Source organism: Cetorhinus maximus, chromosome 9 (genome assembly GCF_964194155.1).
Source record: "Cetorhinus maximus chromosome 9, sCetMax3.hap1.1, whole genome shotgun sequence".
NCBI lineage: Eukaryota > Metazoa > Chordata > Chondrichthyes > Lamniformes > Cetorhinidae > Cetorhinus > Cetorhinus maximus.
This window is the reverse complement of record NC_135887.1, coordinates 386,580-406,735: the sequence shown is the minus strand read 5'-3', so window position 1 is coordinate 406,735 and position 20,156 is coordinate 386,580. Positions and strand designations below refer to the sequence as shown.

The following is a 20,156-nucleotide window of genomic DNA, read 5'->3' as shown; positions in this document are numbered from 1 at the left end:
GCTTCACGATGGCGTGAAGGCAGGTCGCGATCGTCCGCTTAGCCCACCAACAGCGGGCCACGTTTCCCGCCATTGATCAGTGGGGAGTTAATTGTAATACATTAGCATATAATTAAAAGGCCATCCTGCCAGGCTCTTGGAACCCCGCCATATCGTCCATCCACGTCGGTGCGAAAGCACGCGGACGTGTTTCATAACAGCACGCAGGCAACGTGCACTTGGCGGCCTTCACTGAGGTGAGTGAGCAGCACCATTTTCCACAGCTTGCCTGTTGTTGACAGGCCTCAGGGGCGCCTGGCAGTGGGGGCAACTGATGCCTGTCCCTGGAGACGACTGCTGAGGGGCGGGTGGTGGTGTGCGGGGGAAGTGCTGGCTAGACTCGGAGGCGACTACTGAGGGGGGTGCGGTTTCCAGGGGCTGCCCTGGTGCTGCATCCCACACGCAGGCAATTGAGGTGTGGGACAGGGTGAGTGAGGGAAGTGACCATGCATTAGGGACACCCTGTATAAGCTGACCATTCCTCTGCAACTGAGACAGATCGGGCGCAGCCACAGTGATATGATTGGGGTTGGGCTCCCAGCCTGCCCACGCGTGCAAGCAACGCGGAGGCACCAAAGGGCCACCAAGCGCTCCATACCTTACCCCACCCCCACAGACTTCAAGTCTGCTACCACTTTATTGGACCGTGGAGCAGTTGGAATGCACACATTGTACAATCTCCTCACCAACACCGACCATGTAGCAGTCACTGCTGGAGGTGCTCACAGCCCCTTACAATCCCAGCATCCTGGCTCGGACCAGTGTCCCCCATGTCGCAGGTTGACAGGGCAGCCATGCAGCGCACTCATCTCTGGTCATCTGAGGGGTGACCAGCACTCTCCGGGAAGCATTAAGGGGCAGTCACACAGGACCAGGAAAGGTGCTAAGTACAGCCATGATAACCACATCTCTCTCTCTCTTTCATGCTGCAGGAGGACCACGTCAGGATCATGGATCCTGGTGACCGAGCTGTATGCCTGTTGGCCTACAGAGACCATAGAAGACAGAGGAGAGAGCGACTGAGGTGCCTGGCCGCACAAAGGCAGGAGCAGTAACCTCATGAAGAAAAGGCAGCAGGGGCTCCCGCACACGCTGCCCAGGAGTGACAGTGAGCTGTGGCTGGTCAGCGCCTAGTGACACCCAAGGTCTATAGACACTGCCTGCCATTCCTGCAGATGACTGAGAACCAGTGTCGCTGACGATTGCGCACGTCTAGGGACCTGGTGGCTCATATCTGCCACTTACTGCAGGACTTGGTGACAAGGGGGCATAGAGGGCATCCACTGCCAGTGGCTGTGAAAGTGACCACAACACTCAATTTCTATGGCAGTGGCTCCTTTCAGGGTTCCCTAGGTGACTTCTGTGGGATTTAACAATCCACCACCCACAAATGCATCCATGAATTCACGGAAGCCATCTTCTCCATGTCACACAACTTTGTGCATTTCACCCGGGACTGGGACAGCCGGGGCAAGAGCCATTGGATTCACCTGGATCTCGGGATTCCCACAGGTGCAGGGTGCGATTGACTGCACTCATGTGGTGCTCAGGTTTCTGTTGCTACACTCAGTGGACTTTATTAACTGCAAAGGCTTCCCCTCACTGTACGTGCAGCTGGTATGCGACTGCCAGAAACCCACCCTACAGGTGTGTGCACGCTTTCCAGGGAGTGTGCATGACACCTACATCCTGAGTCACTCACAGATTCCTGCAGTCTTCCAGGATCCACAGAGGCTGCAGGGTTGGCTCCTCGGGGACAAGGGCTACCCGCAGAGGCCTTGGCTGATGACACCCGTGTGGTGGCCTCAGACTGCAGCAGAGCGACACTATAATGAGGCTCATGCAGCAGCTTGCAACTTGATGGAGCAGATCATCGGGATGCTGAAGATGCAGCTCCAGTGCCTGGACCAGTCTAGTGGAGCCCTGCAATACAGTCCGCAGAGGGTGTCACACATCATCATCATCTGCTGCGCCCTTTACAACCTGGAACTGCAATGGGAAGATGAGCTGGCTGAGGAGGAGATGGAGGAGATACACGTGTCCTCCGATGAGGGTGAGGGTGAGGGGGTCCTCAGTGGTGATAATGACAGGGTTGAGGGTTTGACACTAGCTGGACAAAGCAGGCACGTTAAGGAGGCCCTTATAGCTGCCGGATTTGTGGAGGATGATGATGACATGCAGTGAGGTGTCCCCATAGATCCTCACATCTCAGTTGTGAACATTTGACTCCAGTCTGGCTTATGGCAGCGCCAATACCCTCTGTGAGAATGCTCCTGTCATGGTGATGCAGTGGAGGCCCTAATAGTTGCTCGATCTCAGGAGAACGGTGACAACATGCAGTGAGGACACTCCATAGATTTTCACACAGCCTCTGTGAATGTCTGACTCCTGTCTGGCCGAGGGCAGCTCGCTTGCGCTCCATGATCAGGACCATATCAGAGATGCAGCCATGAAACTTTAGACGCATCCAATATTGTATCTGCCTTCAGCACCTCAGCCCTTCAGGAGCTGGACACACATGCTGGTGTGATGGGGGCCAGCCCCACCTTAAAGGTGCTGAGAGCATACAGAGAGAATGAGAAAACTCTGTAGCGCCTGCCTACCACATTCTGGCAGTAATGACCAGCACCGCCAAGGCACCGGCATCAGTAATGTCTCCAGGGAGTGTGAGGCTGGACCATCACTGTGGCCTGAAGGCTGCACAAAGCACAGGGAAGAGGCTCTGGTCTGGGACACCTGCCTTTATCGTGTGCAGAAAGGTTTCACATCTGAGTGACACGAACACTGCTCATCAGAACAAGGAGCCATAGGCAGGGAGACATTCTTGGGAGTTTATTTACAATAGTGAACATTATGTACAAGTGATCAACACCCGTGCCCAGGCTGTACAACTACTTTTACCTGACTTTCCTAACCGCTATGTATTGGTGTTCCCCGGATTTCCACAGTGGAGGTGGAGGCAGCCTGCTGACTGTGATGTTCTGTCTGTGATGATTTTGGCGGGTGTCCTCTGGAGGGCCGAGACTTGCAGGTCCCCGGCCTGCTTTCAGGGTCCTGCTGTGTGGCAGTGGCACCCTCCTCGGCCTGTGGAGCTGGAGCTGCTGAGGTCACAGGAAGAATGGGTTCGGATGGGCTGGTCACTCCCAGAGTCCCCTGGGTGGATGGCCCCGGAGCACCTGCTGATCCTCCTCCCTATGGGTGCCCCTGGCTGACTCTGTGAGCGGAAGGGTAGCTGGAGTGAGATCGAGCTGCCCAGCACCCCTCTCGTGTACACACTGTTGGAGGCCAACTATGGCATCAGCAATGGAGCTCAGCCCGTGCAGCAGTGCAGGAGTGAAGTCTGGACCAAGGTCTCCATAGCAGCCGCCATCCTGCCAGTGTTGACCTTGGTACTTTGCAATGCCGGCGCTATCACCTCAGCCTGAAGACGGATGGACTCCTCCATCGTGCCTTGCATTCTGAGCAGTGCAGCGGACATCCCTTCCTGATGTTCCCGAGCTTGTCTTTGCAACTCCAGAAACTGTGACATGACCGAGTCCAGAGGCTCATCATCTGACTCGGACTCAGCAATGTTCTGGCCTCCAACAGTCCTCCGAGTGCCGGACACCTGGGAAGTCCCTGTCTCTGCCTGCTGTCGATCAGAATGTGCGATTTGCTCACCAGATTGTGATCCTGAGGCTACTCTAAAGCTAGGTCCCACCAAGGTGTGTGTCTCTGCGCTGGTGGAGGGTGTGGGTGAGCGCTGTGACGGGACTTCTGGCAGGGGCCTTCAGATTGCTCTTCAGAGGTTTCTTTGGAGTTTGCTTGGAGACTTTGGGTCATGGACTCTGTCTGCTGCTTCCCAGATGAGCCTGCGAAAGCAAGGGGAGATAATTAGTGCATGGCAGTGGCCTGTGAAAGAGGACACATCACTCACAGCATGGTTGTCTGATGGATGTTGCACTGCTGGATCCTCACTTGGTAGAGCAGCGCCGACCTCACCGTCAGCACAGGACCGGTCCCGGTCATCGCCGGCCAGCTGGATGGCTCTGTTTTCAAATTCTGTCAGAACTTTGAATTCTGGCCTCCCTTCACCGGTCTGTGACCTTTCCCTCCTGTTGTGAGTCAGTTTGTCCTGCATGGATAGAGATGGGAAGAGTGTAACAGGACTCTTGCTGGGCCAGATGTTAAGCGGGTGGTGAGTGGTCCCATGGACGGGCTGAGGACAATGACGATGAGTGTGAAAGAGTGAATGGTGATGTCCCTTGAACTGGCAGTGAGTGAGGGCCCTTTGGGTATGTGATGGGTTTGTGAGTGTGTGAGTTGGGAGTGATGAAAAGAGTGACTTACCCTGGCGGAACCTTGGAGATCATTCATCCTTTTGTGGCACTGGATGGCTGTCCTCTTCTGAAGGGCATTGGCACTGACCAGCACTGCCACCACCTCCCAAGCCGGGTTAGTGACATTTCTACCCACCCTGCGGCCAGAGCGGGGGTAGAGCACATCCTGGTGAGCCTCCATGGCATCCAGCAGTTGCTTGAGGGACCCGTCGTTGAAGCGGGAGGTGGCTGCAGTCTTTTTGCCTTTGTCTCCTGGGCAGCAGTGGTGAGCTGATGGCGATGAGCACTTTGCTGGCGGCTGCTTTTTAAAGATGGCAGCTGGTGTGATGCAACAGCGGGGCGATGGCGAGTGGGCGAATGAGAGCCTGCCCGACATGGAAATGGTGTGTTTCATGGGAGTGAATAAATAATGGGCCGGCTCGGCGTGTAAACCTACCATTTTCGTCAGCGGGTAGGACTCCATTTTACCCGCCTACTACCACACTTAGTGCAATTCTAGGAAAATTCCACTCCTTGTAAATGAGCCTGAGCTGCAAACATGCTTTCCTGCTCAATTATGATGAACCCTCACATACAGCAGTTCCACAATTTCAATATCCTTGTATCTTGACCTTGCCAAGTGTTGCCCTATTACTTTTCATGTTGCCCCTCCTGGACATTTCAACTGGATTGAGGACGGCTGTAATGAGATATTTTTGAGCCATTTTATTTCATCAGACAACAGTGAAAATCTGCACCAGTATCTAGCTTGAATTCTGTGGGGTGACCATCAACTTCTATGTTCATGCACCAATAATTATTTTCTATTTTCTGTTTCATTAGCTTTTCTTAAGAAAGATTTTTTTTCTGTAACTCTTCCACTTCTTGGATTTTATTTAGTTTTGTTGTTATTTTTTTCTTCCTATGAGCTATCGGAACTTTGGATCTGCAGGCTATTTTAAAATGTCCTAACTTTCCACAGTTGTGCCACTCTGCTCCCCTGCTGGGCATTCTTCCTGCTTGTGTAGGTTTTCCCTGCACATGGAGAGCATCTCAAGATGGTGGTTGTCATGTTTTTTTTCCAGTTTAGCAGGCTTTTGCATCACTGCACCTTCTCTTTTTTGTCTGACACACTGAATGGCTTCACTCATTTTCTTCCAAAGAATATCACCTTCCCACAAACAACCACTCTGTTTTGCTTCCTAAGCTAAGGCCTGTTGCGCTATTTGTTCTGCCTTTGTTATATAGGGCATTGGTGAGACTGCACCTTCAATAATGTGTGCAGGATGTAAATGCGTTGGAGGCAGTTCAGAAGAGGTTTACTAGGTTGATACCTGGAATGAGCAAGGGTGTCTTATGAGGAAAGGTTGGACAGACTGGGCTTGTTTCCACTGGGACTTTAGAAGACTGAGGGGTGACTTGATTGAAGTATAGAAGATCCTGAATGCGGAAAGGATGTTTCCTCTTGTGGCTGAGTCCAGAACTAGGGGGCACTGTTTTAAAATTAGAGGTTGGCCTTTCAGGACAGAGGTGAGGAGAATTTTTTTCTGTCAGAGGGTTGTGCTACTTTGGAACTGTCTGCCTCAGAAGGTGGTGGAGGCAGGGTCATTTAATATTTTTAAGGCAGAGGTAGATAGGCAAGCCAAGATCTTATTGAATGGTGGAGCAGGCTCAAGGCGCCGAATGGCCTCCTTCTGCTCCTATTTCATATGTATGTATGTATGTATCAGAGTTAAATCTTCCCTCATTTGCAAAAGATCTGATATGGTTTCATCCAAGACCCCAACCATTAGACAATCGCATATTAATTCATGTCTGAGGATCCCAAGTTGTAATTGTCCATGAGTCTGTACAGGTCATTTCTAATTGAATCCATGGATTCGCCTGATTTTTGCCTCCTCGTATTAAATTTTGCTCAATGATCAAATTCTTTCAAACATTGAAGTATGAATCAAATGCCTGGAGGACTTTCTTATGTAAGCTCGAAGCCTCATTGTTATCCTGTTAGCATTAACATCATTTGCTATGCCCCTACTGTACAGAGTAAAGTACTGATCTGATCCTTCAGGTCCTTCTTATGCAAATCTGAAGCTGTTCTGTATCTGGATTGTCTCTTCTTCCAATTTCTTCCAATTGTCCCAATGTTGAGCCTGTTGCAAGTCTTCAATGCTTTGGAACAGCACTGGGAGTGTCAATGTAGACTCCATACTTACCCTTAGCTCTGGATCTGTCGCTACTTCAGTAGTTTGGCTTGTAGATTGTGATCTGTACTCACTGTTGTCTAGACTCCGGGTCTGTGTGTCTGCTTGTATCTGCAGCACCCACGATGCCCTTTTTTCAGGTGAGTCTTCAATCTTTATTTCTTCTCGTCCTTTTCCCAAGGATTTGTAGGACTTTCAGGTCTGCAGTCTTCTCTTGGAGTTTTTTTTTGGGTCTTTACATTCTGTCCACTGCCATCATGTTTTGTCTTGTGTTCAGGTTATAGATAGGATTGCTTTAGGGTCTGCCTGTTACCCGAAGAATGGTACCATAGAGTGTTATTCATAAAAACCATTTTTGTTTATTTACAGATCCATGTACATCTCAGTACTTTACATGAAGTTGTTATTCTGATTCCCACTAGATCTCAGTCTCTTAGTTAGGTGATGTTGCATCATAGTTACATCAGTATCAGGTGCTCCTGATGTTAATCTTTTACTCTGCACTATCCATCTTTCTTTCATCCCGTTTCTCAGCTCTCCTCTAGTAGATTTTCTATCTCGAACTTAATTTTCATTGAATGCTCAATGTCCTCTCTATTTTAGTACAATTTCAATATTCTCTTCCTGTCTTCAGCTCCACCCTGCTGGCTCCTCATATACTAACAGAATCTTCCTATGCACTCATTATTCAATCCCCTCACCTGTTGCTCTTTGTACTGGCCTGGCTGTCTCTTGCCCCCATAAGCAATATGGCACTAAAGTAAGGAATTGTTCCCTTAAAAATAATGGTGCTACTTTCTGAGTGAGCATGTACTGATCATAAAAATATTTACTCCCCCATTCCCACTAGATTAATTTCCATTGTTCCCCCGCTACCTGATTAAAAAATACCCTTATATGGTATTCAGTTGTTCAATTTTACTGTGTTTGATTATGTGAGTCTGTTTCCTATGATGTTCACTGTGCTTGATTGGTTAAGCCTAGATGTGGACTCAGGATAAAGGAAACAAACTATAAAAGTTGCTGGAAACAAAGAAACCACAAGCATGGAGCAAAACTTTACAAAAACTGGTGTGTCATCTCTGCATAGCTCCAAGATATAAAATCTACAACAGAATGGCAACAAGGATGATGTATAATAATTCCTGCACCTTTCCTTTTTTTGCCTGGAGATCCACTCATGCCATGGGATTTAGGGGTTTCAGGATTCAAGACCTACTTTCTCGCTACAGGAATGGACAGTTCAGATGTAGCAGATTTATCTAGTTTGAGCAACAGACTCTACCGTCAGTATTTTTCACAACTTTCAGTCACTCCTGTGACAGACACTCTGCAAGCTAATGATGACTCAATTATTCTGGTTTTGGGAACAATCACAGCTCTAGTACACCACAAAAATGTCAACTTAGACAGGTTCATGTTCTATGTAGCTGAAAGCAGAAGCTTTAGAGAGATAAACTTTTCAATAGACTTGGCTTCAAACTTGAAGGCTCCGCCAGAGCACAATTTAATGTGATCAATGACACAGACTGCACACAGCAGTATCATTCCTTATTTGCCTTATTTAGGGGAAGATGGTGGCATTGTAGTAATCAACTCATAATCCAGAGGCCCAGGTTAATGCTCTGGGTACATGGGTTCAAATCCCACCAATGACAGCTAGTGGAATTTAAATTTGATTGATAAATCTGGAATATAAAGCTAGTCTCAGTAATGGTGACCATGTAAAAACTCATCTGGCTCATTAATGTCCAATCTGACATCCACGCATAGTCTGGCCTACATGTGACTCCAGACCCACAGCAATGTAGTTGATTCTTAATTACCCTCTGAAATGGCCTAGCAAGTCTCTCAGTTCAAGGACTAATAGGGTTGGACAACAAATGCTGGCTTTGTCATTGATGCCCATATCCCATGAAAGAATCAAGGACAAAAATAACTGGATTTGGAGAGGTTAAGGATTCCTGTCATGATCCTCACGTCGACACATCAAGTCCACCAGTTTTGCAAAATTTGAGATGGTTGCCATTTGCAACCTGTGTCACAGGAGCTGAAATGACTAGAAGCAGATGGTTACATTGGACAAATCAACTCATCGCTGTCAGTATTGAATCTAGCCATTGTGCAACACAAAAATGATGAACTTAGATTATGCGCCGGCCTTAAGGCAGTTAACAAAGCTATCATCCCAGCCAAATATCCACATTTGATAATCCAAGAACTATCAGCATCATTTCATGATTCCACAGTCTTTGCAAAGCTCGATATGTGATGGAGATATCTCCAGATACCCCAGAGCAAAGCAGATACCTTACAGTTTTTGTTACTCATGAAGGTGCGTTTCAGTACTGCAGAATGCCCTATGAACTAAGTTCAGCACCTAGCACAGTCCAGATGATCATTTCATCAGCCTTGTCTTTCATTGAGGGGCCCCTCAACTTACTTAACGGCATCATTGCCCATGGAAGGAACAAAGCAGAACATGACCAGCCATTATCAGCAGTGTTCATTTGACTTGCAGAACACAATTTAACGCTCAACAAGGACAAATGCATACTTGCAGATTCCGAGAATGACTTTCTAAGATAGAGAGTGACAACAGATGTAGTAAAACTGACATACAAGAATGTCAAAGCAATTCATGTGCTTCTGGCCCTGTCTAACATGAAAGAGTTGTCATTGTTCCCCGGAACTACCAGTTTTTATAACAAATCCGTTCCTAAATATGCAGAGATCGCAGAGCCTCTTCAGAAGCTACTGCGCAAAAATGCACAATGAGAATAGAAAATTGCACAGCAAACAACATTTGACACATTATAGGTGAAGATAGCTCCTCCACCAGCTCTCACACATTTCAACCCACATGCAGAAATGTATGTCACAACAGATGCATCAGGAAATGCATTTGGAGCTGCATCCTCAAAGTACATTGAAAGAAGTGAACAACCAATCACTTATGTGTCATTACCTTTGTCGGAAACTGAACACAAGCATCTTGCATCTATGCTTGAGAACATTGGCACATGTATCTCAATGGTAGAAAGTTCACTTTCCACAACAATCACTGAATGCTGACTACATTGCTAACTATGTCAGGATCTGATCATTGACCTCTATGCATCTTCAAATGGTCAGATCATCTTCATCAGTACAACTTCGAGGTCAAGTATCTTGCAGCTTTTCACACAACTAAGTTGATAACGCAGAACCACAACCTCAAATTCGTAGATCTCAGCATAGTCACCATAGATCTTTGAATCTCAAACATTATTTCTGTACTTAGAGTTTAGCTTGTCTGTTTTCTCTAAGCAATGACTCAATGTACAATAAGTCCTCATTTAACATTGCCCCCTTTAACGTTGCTTTGCTTTAATGTTGGCAGGTCAATGGGGCCTGTCATCTCATTGAGTGTCACAAGGTTCGTTTTAACATTGTTTCCCGCGTGACCCAATTGGCACCATTTGTGATCGGTCTCTCCCACGTGCTCCCTGACCTCCGAATTGTGTCCTCTCATGCCAAGAAATGCCAAGCTGGGGCTGCTACAACCCAGGTTTTAAAAAAAAAAATGACTGTCGAAGCTGCTCCTGCCTTGCTGCTCTCCTCCTGAGCCCTTGCTCAAAGCACTTCTGCACCATCAGGACTTGCATCTTTGGATCAGACCTGGATTGTGACCAGGAATGCAAGTCCAGGAGAGGGAAGCAGCAAGTGGTTGAATTAGAGAGTAAGAAGTTTGGGGAGGGGGAGAGGCCACAACTCAGAGGTCTAGGAGTGGGGAGAAGCCACAACTTGGTGGTTGGGGAGCAGGAAATGCCACAACTTGGAGGGTTAGGGAGGGGGAGAATCTGCAGCCACCAGGAAGATCAGGGAGTGGGAGGTTCAGGAAGCAGGATCAGCGGTGAGCAGGAGGTACTGTAATTAGAAAGCTACATTTTTCTTTTAAAATAAAATAAGTTTAAAAATATAAATGTTATTTCATTTACCAATGTAGGAATTTAGCAATGTGAAATATGCAACTTAGAAGGTGTAATGTTTTAATATTTGTTTTTTTCTGAGAATGAAGGTTCTACAGAACCTAACTACAGTTATAACATTGATTCCTTTGGGAACCAATGTTTCACTTAAAGTCGCTTCGCTTAAAGTTGTGATTATCAGAAATGCAACTACAATTTTAAGTGAGGACTTACTATACATATGTTTGTTGCTTGGGGTGGTTTAATTTAAAATCAAGTCACTTGATTTACAAGGGGGAAAAGATGTAGTATTCAATTGTTCAACTGTTCTGTGTTTGATTATATGAGTCTGTTTACTATTGATGCTCACTGTGCTTGATTGGTTAAACCTGGGTGTGGACTTAGGAAAAAGTAAGGTGCTGGAAGCAAAGAGCTGTGAGCATGGAGCAGATATGTATATATTTAAAACTCTTGTAAATAAAGTTCCTACACACATAGAAACTGGTGTGTGATCTCTGCATAACTCTGAGATATAAAATATATGACATCATGGACCAATCCTCAATGTTCTTCCCCCATCTCTCCTGCCAATGTGGTTTTCAACCCCTACCCCATGCTGCAGTATTTTTCTAACCAACCCCCTTCCTCTTTTGAGGTGCTCTCCGACCATTGGATCACCATACCCCTTTCCCACTATTATACTTATTTATATCTTCCCCTTTTATTCTCCTTCACCTTGCCTTCCAACCCCTTTCTGCTCCTGATACTCCCTTTCCCCCCTCCCCTCTTCTAACATTGTCCCCTCTACCTCTCGTTCCTTACTCTCTCCCTTCTTTCTCTGCAACTACCCCGAACCCTCCCCGCCACTATCTCTTTATGTCCAATTCTTTTCCCCAGCTTCTAACCCTGCTTGTTCTCAAGACAGTATTTGGTTTTGCCACCTTGTGTATAAAATCAGAGATTGACCATTGATGCAAAAGTTCTGTATCAACCAGTCCCACTATTTGCAGTTGAGGAACACAGAGAAACATCATTCTGAAATAAGACATTACACAGGAACAAGAAAGGAATGACCTAAAAGGGAAATAAGTTAAAACAAATTGCTGGCAAAAACACCAACATTAAACGCAGAGGTTCAGTGTGGAAGGTAAGGGGTGAAATCTTCCCAGCCCTGTGGAGACAGGCTTGAAGATGAGACTGGGAGGAAATTTTGATATGAGGGCCTCAGCTCAACAGCCCTATGCGTTCTCACTTCCAGGTGACCTTGCTGGAGGCAGGTCATCACCGCTAGCGGTTACCTACCTGGCAATGCCAGGTAGCTAATTTGAATATTTAAGAGCCCATTTATGGGTAGATTGGGAACGCCGGTGGGATCTTCCCGGCCATGCCCAGCAGGGGGTCTGGAGGTGGCTTGCCAGCGGCTGACCAGGGAGTATATGAGGCCTCATATACTCATCCCCCCACCAGGGCCACAGCTGCTGCTAAAGGCCATCCTGTGGAGGGTTTTGCCCTCTACAAGTGAAGCCTGTCACCTGTGGCCACAGGTCATTTCATTAGAGTTCCAACCTTTTCAGAAGACACCTCAAGATGAAGGCATCCCTGTGGTCTCTGCCCTGCAGCGGTAGCACCCACTTCTATCAGTAGGACTGCCAGCCCTCCTAGGATGAAGACGCTCTGATTGGGCATGCAGCCTCAGGAACTCACCCGCCACCTTTAATTGGACTGCGGACACAGGGGCGGACATGGTGCCAGCAGGCGGGGTGTCAAGACCGGGTAATAGTCCTGGCCCATGATTTTTAAAGGGCACAAAATCCTGCCCAAGATGTGCAATGTTTTGTAAAACATCTGTTTGCTGTGGTAAGCATATAACAAAGCCTTGACCATGAACAGTGAGAGAGACACTGGCTGTAAATGTACCAGCGCCAGTCCTTGATGCTGGGAAGGGTAACACCTTACAGTCGGAGATTCAGCACAAGGTTGTCCAATTTATTTGTCTTGCACATCAAACAATCAAAGTGTCCAGACGAGTGAAACCATATTTTGAGCATGTTGCTGAGATAGTGAAACAGAACTGCAGACTCTGGCATACAGATGCAACTAGCCTCAGCTGCCAAGTGGACTGTGATGGAAATGAAAGGTGGGATGTGGGATAGCGGTTTATTCTAACAGCTTGCATTGTGTGCCGTTCTCTGAACCCTGTTTCCCGGCTGTTCTAAGCCTTCCACTGAGATTGCTGCATTTTAGAAAACTTCATCCATAAGGTGGAATCATCCCATGGTTGCAATAAGTGTGGTAGTGGACAGGAAAAAGGGCATTTTTCCCACTGGCCGCTATGGCAGGTTTTCATGCCATATCATCCCAATCCTGCCTCATTAATCATGCATTCCCGGGAAACATGCTGCTTCGATGGTGGGTGTGCAGGCTGTCATTCACTTGCCATGCTTCGTCACACCGGGCGCCATATTTAAAGATCAGCTATGCGGACACCACAGTGCTTCCAGCCCAGGACTGCTGCAAAGAAGACATGGCCACTAAAGGCAAGAAGCCTACAGCCACCCCCCACCCCAAGTTTAATGACAAGTCCCTGGAGCGCCTTTAGGATGCAGTGGAGGCCCGCCGTGATGTCCTCTAATCCCGCTCTGGCTGCAGGAGGAGCAGCAACATCACCATTCCAGCATGGGAGGTGGTGGCAATGGCGGCAATGCCTTGCAAAAGAGGACAGTCACCCAGTGTCGCACAGAATGAATGGTCTTATCCATTCCACCAGGGTAAGTCACTCTTCTCATCACTCTCAACTCTCACACTCACAAACCCATCATACATCCACAGGGATCTCACATCTCAAGGGACAACACTGCTAACTCTCACACACCCCCTCACATCTCCAGCAGGCTCATATCCTCTGGAGCTCACATCCTCATCCCGTCCATGGCTCCACTCAGCACACAAACATTCCACACAGTGCCATGTGTCCTGCTCACACACTCTCCATCTGTTTTCATGCAGGAGAAGCTGCCTGACAACAGCAGGGAGAGGTCCCAGACTGGGGGTGGAGTGGCCCACATTAGGCCCCTCACTCACTTTGAGGAGTGAGCCATCGCCCTGATTGGTGAGGACGTGGACCGTGCCTGCGGTGACGGTGAGGTCAGCAATGAACACCCACGTGAGGGTCCTGCACCACCTCTTCCCTCTCTCAACACAACTATAAGTGCTCTCTCTCCTGCTTTTGACTCTGCTACCATGCATTAATTATCTCTACTTTGGTTCACAGGGAGCTCTGCTAAGCGACCAACACCCTCAGCCAGTCAGTCCCTCAGCTCCATCCACGTTCTCACCTCCAGTGAAGTAGACACCTCCTCCATTGAAGAGCTGTAAGTAAGCAGCCTGGAAGACCAGTCATAGCGCTTACCCACCCCCTCCACCAGCGCAGTCAGTGGGACCAAGATCTAGAGCAGGCTCAGCTTCACAATCTGGTGGTCACCACACGGACACGTATACACAGCAGGTGGAGGCAGGTTCAGCCGAGCTCCCCGGCACTCAGAGAACTGCTGGGGAAGAGGCATCTGTGACATCTGAGTCAGGTGGTGAGCCTCTGGATTTGGCCTTCCAAATCATCCTGGAGAGTCAGCAGAAGACGGGGTAACATCATGCAGAGATGTTGGAAGCCCTCAACAGAATGACACATCAGTCAGAGGAGTGCGCCTGCTTGCTCTCTGATGAAGTGGTGCTCAAATGTGTGCGTATGAAGGTCTCCATGGGGAGGATGGCGGATGCCGTGGAGACCCTGGTCCAGCAGAATGTGGAGATGTGTGTAGACCTACACTCCATCCCGGGAGCCATGGGTGAGTTCCTGCAGTGGCAAAGTGAGAGGGAAATAGGGCACCTAGACGTCCCCCTAGGTGCTCCTTCCCCTCAAGGAGTCAGGTCAGGGCCCTCAGGCACCCAAGGGGAGGAGGAGTAGCAGCTTGAGACCCCTGGGTTATCCACTCAGGAACCTCAGAGGCTGTCCGCTCTCCCTGAGTCCCCTTTGCCTATGACACCCTCAATCCCATCCTCTGTCACCACAAAGGGAGCAGTGACCCACAGGAGGACAGCCAAAGCAATCCAGGGCCCCCAAAGCCTTGGCTCTTCAGAGGATCCATGCCGAATGCATCAAAGGCAACAGGGCCAACCATTGCACAGGCTGCCTCCACCCCAGCTGTGGATGTTAGGGCAGCAACCAGAAGTCTTAGGCGTTCAAAAGTTAAGAAATTCTGATCACAGTTGGTTGCATGGGTGAACCCATTTTGTCACTTTACAATCTGGAAATACATTCACTTTCACTGAATAATGTGTAATGGTGTCTTTCAGCTTCATTGACAGGCTTCATGAGTCCTTCCCCTGCATCCCTGACCACTCACAGTTCAGCTGCACACAGGCGGCCCACAAGTGTTCCTGAAGGTAGAAGCGTATGTGACAGGGCCTTTTGGAGCCTCGTGTAAGCACTCTCCCATGCACACGGATCCTTCCCGCATCACATTCAGGTCAATGCCCTGAGCATTTTCAATACTGCCTGCTAGGGTTCACTTTCAGTTGTCCATCTGAGTTGACCTGCATCTCCGCCCACCCACTGATCACACTTCCTTGCAGCAGCTGATCTCACCCAACACAAGTCTCCTTTCACGTCTGATTTGGAAAGCATGGTGCGTCAAACATTCTTCTTCAGGTCCCCTGTCCTTTCCTCTCCCCCAGTCACCCATTCCCTTTCCCCCATCGCTGTTGACCCCCCTGGCATCACCTTCCACCTCCATGATCTACCAGTCACAACCCTTTTCTTTTGGGGATGTCCAGGTGAACGTGCACATTCCCTTCCTTACCGGAAATCCTACCCCATCCACATTAACCTCCCCGACCTCCTCCTTCTCACCCCCAGGGTCCGTGTCTGCCTCCGAGTCCCCACCAGTCACCCTCACAGTCCCTTCTACTGATACCGTCGAACCCTCACCCTACTGGCTCACTCTGCCCTTGGTCATTTTCACCATCCCCTCGTACCACACCTACCTTCAGCTCCCTCCCCAGGAGACAGTCATGGATTCATCAGAGCCTTGCCTTACATGTTCACGTGGACATCCCCCACTCCAGACTCCATCCCTCCTTGGAACTCCTTCTCCCCCTGGACTCCCTGACCCACCTCCGGAACTCCTTCTATGCCCTCAGCCTCTCCCCACCGAACTACCCCCCCGGCCTTAGTCCTTCCCCTTCCTGACCACTTCAGACACCCTTCTTCTGCCACCCTTACTCCTTCCCCTCTTCAGACTCCTCCCTCCACACTTATTTCTTTTTCCACCCTTACTCCTTCCCCCTTTCTGATTCCTTCAGATACCCTTACATCTTCCTCCAGCCTTACTCCTTTCTTCACCCGGACTCCGACTGCTCTCTGCACTTCTTCCTCCCCCCGGATTCCTTTCTCCCCCTGGACTCCTTCCTTCCTCTGAACTCCTTCAATTACACCTTCCATCCCCGTTAACCCCTCATCCCATGTAGTCTCTCCCCATCTCAACCTCCCCCCCGACACCTTCACTCCCCCACTCCCAACCTGACCCACCTTGACCTTCCTCTCCCACCCCTCGGTACACCTTCCTCAACCAAACACAGCTGGACCTTCCTCTTCATCCCCTCAACCATCATCTGTTGTGAGCAGACCCTCAATGGTGACTTTCCAACTTCTGTGAACTGCTTTGCGGCGGAGCCATGTCTATGAGAATCCACCCAGCATGTCATGGACCTTCCTCCAGGGCCCTGTTGCAGTCGAGCACCCACATGTTCCACTCCTCGGATTTCCCCAGCGTAAGCAGGGCCCTGGCGGTAAGTCCTGTCTTCTGCACGTCAAACTTCTCAGGATGTGTTCTGCACCGGTGTGTTTTCCCGCTGACATGGGCAGGCGATCCAGTGGGGGCAGGGGTGGGAATGATTCCAGTGGACTGGCCTTATAATGATGTGCAGATGTATTACAATGAGGTTCCCGATGTCTGACAGCGGGAAACGCAGCCCGTCATTGACGGGCAGAGCGGACGATTGCAAACTGATTTCATAACATTGTGAAACCGCCATATTCTCTGCTCATGCCAACGAATACACCTGAGGCCAGCGGGTACATAAAATTCCTCCCATAGTTCTTTGAAATTATTTGAACCTGGCTTCAATCGAAAATCAATACCATTTGTCTAAGCATAACTATATATCAAACTAATAATTCTGTTTTACTGAAATCTCATTTGTAACAAAATGACTGTTCTCTGAAATCTCACTTATAAAGGTAGGAAGGATAGAAAAGTCGATTATTTATTATTTTTTAAAAGGCGAGAGACTAGTTAATGTTGGTATTTGGAGGGATTTGGATGTCCTGGTGCACAAATGAAAGAAAGTTAACATGCAGGTATGGCAAGCAAGGCAGAATGGTATGTTACCTTTTATTGCAATGAGGTTGGAGTATGAGTAAGGAAGTCTTTCTGTAATTGTACAGGGCTTTGGTGATTCTATACCTGGAATAGTGTGTACAATTTTGGTCTTAGCTAAGGAAGGATATATTTGCCTGGGGGGTGGTGCAATGACAGTTCACTAGATTGATTCCTAGGATGAGGAGTTATCCTATGAGGGGAAGTTAAGTAGTATGGGCCGGCATATCCTAGAGTTTAGCAGAGTGAGAGGTGATCTCATTAGAACATACAAAATTCTTAGAGGACTTAACAAGATCAATGCTGAAAGGCTGTTTCCTCAAGCTGGAGAATCTAAAACGAGCTGCAAAAAGCCTTTAACTTTGTGTCAACGATTAGACCGTGTTTGTTTCACAGGATAAGTGATTGGCCATTTAGGACTGATATGAGGTGAAGTTTCTCCAGGGCTTCTCAGCACCTCTCAAGTCCCCCAAGAATATTAAATATTTCAATGTAATCACTTCCCATTCACCAGAGAATAGATGCCCAGCTGAAATTGTCTATCCAGAGGGCTATGGTGCCCGGCTGTTGAGTATATTCTAGACTGTGATCAATAAATCACTAAAGGAATCAAGGAATTTGGGATAGCATTGAGAAGCGGGGTTGTTATAAAAGATTAGCCATGATCTTATTGAATTGCGGAGAAGGCTCAATTGGTCATATCATCTACTCCTGGGGCAGAATTTTATGGTCCCCTGTTGCATTTGGAGGCTGCTCCATGTGGGACTGCTGGGACTGCAGAACTGCCGGCCAATCAGATTGGTCGGCAGGCTTTCTGAGGCAGGACTTTTTTTTATTCATTCATGGGATGTGTCCAGAATTTATTGCCCATCCCTATTTGCCCTTGAGAAGGTGGTGGTGAGCTGCCTTCTTGAACCGCTGCAGTCCATGTGGTGTAGGCACACCCATGGTGCTGTTAGAAAGGGGGTTCCAGGATTTTGACCCAGCGACAGTGAAGGAATGGTGATATATTTCCAAGTCAGGATGGTGACTAACTTGGAGGGAACTTCCAGGCAGTGGTATTCCCATCTATCTACTGCCCTTGTCCTTCTAGACGGTAATGGTCGTGGGTTTGGAAGGTGCTGTCAAAGGAGCCTTGGTGAATTCCTGCAGTGCGTCTTGTAGATGGTACACACACTGCTGCTACTGTGCACCAATGGTGGAGGAAGTGAATGTTTGTGGATGTGGTGTCAATCAAGTGGGGTGCTTTGTCCTGGACGGTGTCAAGCTTCTTGAGTGTTGTGGAACACTCAGGCAAGTGGGGAGTATTCCATCACACTCCTGACTTGTGCCTTGTAGATGGTGGACAGGCTTTGGGGAGTCAGGAGGTGGGTTACTCGTCGCATGATTCCTAGCCTCTGACCTGCTCTTGTAGCTACTGTATTTATGTGGCTAGTCCAGTTCAGTTTCAGTTATATGGTAACCCCAGGAATGTTGATAGTGGAGGATTCATTGATGGTAATGCCATTGAACGTCAAGGGGCAATGGTTCTCTCTTGTTGGAGGTGGTCATTGCCTGGCACTTGTGTGGTGTGAATGTTACTTGCCACTTGTCAGCCCAAGCCTGGATATTGTCCAGGTCTTGCTGCATTTGAACATGGACTGCTTCAGTATCTGAGGAGTCGTGAATGGTGCTGAACATTGTGCAATCATCAGCGAACATCCCCACTTCTGACCTTAGGATGGAAGGAAGATCATTGATGAAGCAGCTAAAGATGGTTGGGCCAAGGACAATACCCTGGGGAACTCCTGCAGTGACGTCCTGGAGCTGAGATGACTAACCTCCAACAACCAGAACCATCTTACTTTGTGTTAGGTATGACTCCATCCAGCGGAGAGTTTTCCCTCTGATTCCCTTTGACTCCAATTTTGCTAGGGCTCCTTGATGTCACACTCGGTCAAATATGGCCTTGATGTCAAGGGCAGTCAATCTCACCTCACCTCGGGAGTTCAGCTCTTTTGTTCATGTTTGAACCAAGGCTGTAATGAAGTCAGGAGCTGAGCGGCCCTGGCGGAACCCAAACTGGGTGCCAGTGAGCAGGTTATTGCTGAGCAAGCGCTGCTTGATAGCAATGTTGATGTCCTCTTCCATTACTTTACTGATGATGGAGGGTAGATTGATGGGGCTGGTAATTGGCTGGGTTGGATTTGTCCTGTTTTTTGTGCACAGGACATACCTGGGCAATTTTCCACATAGCCAGGTAGATGCCAGTGTTGTAGCTGTACTGGAACAGCTTGGCAAGGGGTGCGGCAAGTTCTGGAACACAAGTTTTCAGCCCTATTGCCGGAATATTGTCAGGGCCCATAGCCTTTGCAGTATCCAGTGCCTTCGGCCGTTTCTTGATATCACGTGGAGTGAATCGAATTGGCTGAAGACTGAAATCTGTGATGCTGGGGACCTCCGGAGGAAGCCAAAATGGGTCATCCGCTCATCAACTTCTGGCTGAAGATTGTAGCAAATGTTTCAGCCTTATCTTTTGAACTGATGTGCTGGGCTCCCCCATCATTGAGGATGGGGATATTTGTGGAGCCTCCTCCTCCAGTGAGTTGTTTATTTGTCCACCACCATTCACGACTGGATGTGGCAGGACTGCAGAGCTTAGATTTGATCCGTTGGTTATGCGATCGCTTAGCTCTGTCTATCACTTGCTGCTTATGTTGTTTGGCATGCAAGTAGTCCTGTGTTGTAGCTTCACCAGGTTGACACCTCATTTTTAGGTACACCTGGTGCTGCTCCTGCCGCATTTGCATCTGTCCATGACAGTATCGGTAGGAGTGACAATTGCACAGTCGTTGTGGAGACGACGTCCTGCCTTCACATTGAGGATACCCTTTGTCGCGTGGTATGGCACTACCGCCGTGTTAAATGGGATAGATTTCAAACAGATGTGGCAGGCAGGTTGGTGAGGATGAGGTCAAGTATGTTTTTCCCTCTTGTTGGTTCCCTCACCACCTGCCTCAGATCCAGTTTAGCAGTTATATCCTTTAGGACTCGGCCAGCTCGGTCAGTAGTGGTGCTACCGAGCCAATCTTGGTGATGGACCTTGAGGTCCCCCACCCAGAGTATATTCTGCACCATTGCCACCCCCAGTGCTTCCTCGAAGTGGCGTTCAACAATGAGGAGCATTGATTCATCAGCTGAGGGAGGACAGTATGTGGTAATCAGCAGGAGGTTTCCTTGCCCATGTTTGACCTG

General features: G+C 48.5%; 2 long non-coding RNA genes across 4 annotated transcripts in view; both read left to right on the top strand.

The window, feature by feature from the left end:
* LOC144684306 (uncharacterized) overlaps positions 1-20,156 on the top strand; it is a 245,606-nt gene that overhangs the window by 123,823 nt on the left and 101,627 nt on the right. The window lies entirely within an intron of this gene.
* Positions 7,166-10,989, top strand: LOC144684302 (uncharacterized). Its single transcript, XR_013577473.1, has 2 exons — positions 7,166-10,266; positions 10,299-10,989. It is a non-coding gene; the product is annotated as an uncharacterized LOC144684302 (long non-coding RNA).